Genomic DNA, 2,500 nt, shown 5'->3' on the forward strand with positions numbered 1-2,500 from the left:
GGTAACAGCGACAGCTCACGTCCTAAAGTGTTTTGCACATGGTTAAGGCACTTTAACTCCAACAAATAAAACCAACAAATCAATGACTTATATTCTATGACTTATCTTCAACTCCATATCAGAGGTATTTCAAGCTGCAGCTTCTGCTTACGGCCATACCAGCCTGGATGCGCCCGATCTCGTCTGATCTGGGAAGCTAAGCAGGGTTGGGCCTGGTTAGTACTTGGATGGGAGACCGCCTGGGAATACCAGGTGCTGTAAGCTTTTTCAACCAGCAGAGAGCGCTCACGCTTAATCTACCCACACATATTTCAACGTGGTAACAGCGACAGCTCACGTCCTAAAGTGTTTTGCACATGGTTAAGGCACTTTAACTCCAACAAATAAGCGCTTCTAAATTATTATCACCAACAAATCAATGACTTGTATTATATACTTATCTTCAACTCCATATATGAAGTATTTCAAGCTGCAGCTTCTGCTTACGGCCATACCAGCCTGGATGCGCCCGATCTCGTCTGATCTCGGAAGCTAAGCAGGGTCGGGCCTGGTTAGTACTTGGATGGGAGACCGCCTGGGAATACCAGGTGCTGTAAGCTTTTTCAACCAGCAGAGAACGGTCTCGCTTAATCTAGCCACACATATTTCAACGTGGTAACAGCGACAGCTCACGTCCTAAAGTGTTTTGCACATGGTTAAGAAACTTTAACTCCAACAAATAAAACCAACAAATCAATGACTTATATTCTATGACTTATCTTCAACTCCATATAAGAGGTATTTCAAGCTGCAGCTTCTGCTTACGGCCATACCAGCCTGGATGCGCCCGATCTCGTCTGATCTCGGAAGCTAAGCAGGGTCGGGCCTTGTTAGTACTTGGATGGGAGACCGCCTGGGAATACCAGGTGCTGTAAGCTTTTTCAACCAGCAGAGAGCGCTCACGCTTAATCTACCCACACATATTTCAACGTGGTAACAGCGACAGCTCACGTCCTAAAGTGTTTTGCACATGGTTAAGGCACTTTAACTCCAACAAATAAAACCAACAAATCAATTACTTATATTCTATGAATTATCTTCAACTCCATATAAGAGGTATTTCAAGCAGCAGCTTCTGCTTACGGCCATACCAGCCTGGATGCGCCCGATCTCGTCTGATCTCGGAAGCTAAGCAGGGTCGGGCCTGGTTAGTACTTGGATGGGAGACCGCCTGGGAATACCAGGTGCTGTAAGCTTTTTCAACCAGCAGAGAACGCTCTCGCTTAATCTACCCACACATATTTCAACGTGGTAACAGCGACAGCTCACGTCCTAAAGTGTTTTGCACATGGTTAAGGCACTTTAACTCCAACAAATAAAACCAACAAATCAATGACTTATATTCTATGACTTATCTTCAACTCCATACAAGAGGTATTTCAAGCTGCAGCTTCTGCTTACTGCCATACCAGCCTGGATGCGCCCGATCTCGTCTGATCTCGGAAGCTAAGCAGGGTGGGGCCTGGTTAGTACTTGGATGGGAGACCGCCTGGGAATACCAGGTGCTGTAAGCTTTTTCAACCTGCAGAGAACGCTCTCGCTTAATCTAACCACATATATTTCAACGTGGTAACAGCGAAAGCTCACGTCCTAAAGTGTTTTGCACATGGTTAAGGCACTTTAACTCCAACAAATAAGCGCTTCTAAATTATTATCACCAACAAATCAATGACTTATATTATATGACTTATCTTCAACTCCATATAAGAGGTATTTCAAGCTGCAGCTTCTGCTAACGGCCATACCAGCCTGGATGCGCCCGATCTCGTCTGATCTCGGAAGCTAAGCAGTGTCGGGCCTGGTTAGTACTTGGATGGGAGACAGCCTGGGAATACCAGGTGCTGTAAGCTTTTTCAACCTGCAGAGAGCGCTCTCGCTTAATCTACCCACACATATTTCAACGTGGTAACAGCGACAGCTCACGTCCTAAAGTGTTTTGCACATGGTTAAGGCACTTTAACTCCAACAAATAAAACCAACAAATCAATTACTTATATTCTATGACTTATCTTCAACTCCATATAAGAGGTATTTCAAGCTGCAGCTTCTGCTTACGGCCATACCAGCCTGGATGCGCCCGATCTCGTCTGATCTCGGAAGCTAAGCAGGGTCGGGCCTGGTTAGTACTTGGATGGGAGACCGCCTGGGAATACCAGGTGCTTTAAGCTTTTTCAACCAGCAGAGAGCGCTCTCGCTTAATCTACCCACACATATTTAAACGTGGTAAGAGCGACAGCTCACGTCCAAAAGTGTTTTGCACATGGTTAAGGCACTTTAACTCCAACAAATAAAACCAACAAATCAATTACTTATATTCTATGACTTATCTTCAACTCCATATAAGAGGTATTTCAAGCTGCAGCTTCTGCTTACGGCCATACCAGCCTGGATGCGCCCGATCTCGTCTGATCTCGGAAGCTAAGCAGGGTCGGGCCTTGTTAGTACTTGGATGGGAGACCGC

The 2,500-nt window shown here is 45.5% G+C and overlaps 8 non-coding genes across 8 annotated transcripts in view; all 8 read left to right on the forward strand.

The window, feature by feature from the left end:
- Nucleotides 1-145: 145 nt before the first annotated feature.
- Nucleotides 146-264, forward strand: LOC133430465 (5S ribosomal RNA). The gene has a single exon (XR_009774929.1). It is a non-coding gene; the product is annotated as a 5S ribosomal RNA (ribosomal RNA).
- Nucleotides 265-480: 216 nt separating this feature from the next.
- Nucleotides 481-599, forward strand: LOC133430840 (5S ribosomal RNA). The gene has a single exon (XR_009775249.1). It is a non-coding gene; the product is annotated as a 5S ribosomal RNA (ribosomal RNA).
- Nucleotides 600-798: 199 nt separating this feature from the next.
- LOC133431237 (5S ribosomal RNA) lies at nucleotides 799-917 on the forward strand. Its single transcript, XR_009775627.1, has one exon. It is a non-coding gene; the product is annotated as a 5S ribosomal RNA (ribosomal RNA).
- A 199-nt stretch (nucleotides 918-1,116) lies between these two features.
- On the forward strand, nucleotides 1,117-1,235 carry LOC133430841 (5S ribosomal RNA). Its single transcript, XR_009775250.1, has one exon. It is a non-coding gene; the product is annotated as a 5S ribosomal RNA (ribosomal RNA).
- A 199-nt stretch (nucleotides 1,236-1,434) lies between these two features.
- On the forward strand, nucleotides 1,435-1,553 carry LOC133431100 (5S ribosomal RNA). The gene has a single exon (XR_009775498.1). It is a non-coding gene; the product is annotated as a 5S ribosomal RNA (ribosomal RNA).
- A 217-nt stretch (nucleotides 1,554-1,770) lies between these two features.
- LOC133430714 (5S ribosomal RNA) lies at nucleotides 1,771-1,889 on the forward strand. Its single transcript, XR_009775166.1, has one exon. It is a non-coding gene; the product is annotated as a 5S ribosomal RNA (ribosomal RNA).
- Nucleotides 1,890-2,088: 199 nt separating this feature from the next.
- LOC133431199 (5S ribosomal RNA) lies at nucleotides 2,089-2,207 on the forward strand. The gene has a single exon (XR_009775592.1). It is a non-coding gene; the product is annotated as a 5S ribosomal RNA (ribosomal RNA).
- A 199-nt stretch (nucleotides 2,208-2,406) lies between these two features.
- LOC133431270 (5S ribosomal RNA) overlaps nucleotides 2,407-2,500 on the forward strand; it is a 119-nt gene continuing 25 nt past the window's right edge. The window contains exon 1 of the ribosomal RNA XR_009775658.1: nucleotides 2,407-2,500. This exon is cut by the window's right edge and continues 25 nt beyond it. This is a non-coding gene — a ribosomal RNA (5S ribosomal RNA).

Source organism: Cololabis saira, unplaced genomic scaffold (assembly GCF_033807715.1).
Source record: "Cololabis saira isolate AMF1-May2022 unplaced genomic scaffold, fColSai1.1 scf039, whole genome shotgun sequence".
Classification (NCBI taxonomy): Eukaryota; Metazoa; Chordata; class Actinopteri; order Beloniformes; family Belonidae; genus Cololabis; species Cololabis saira.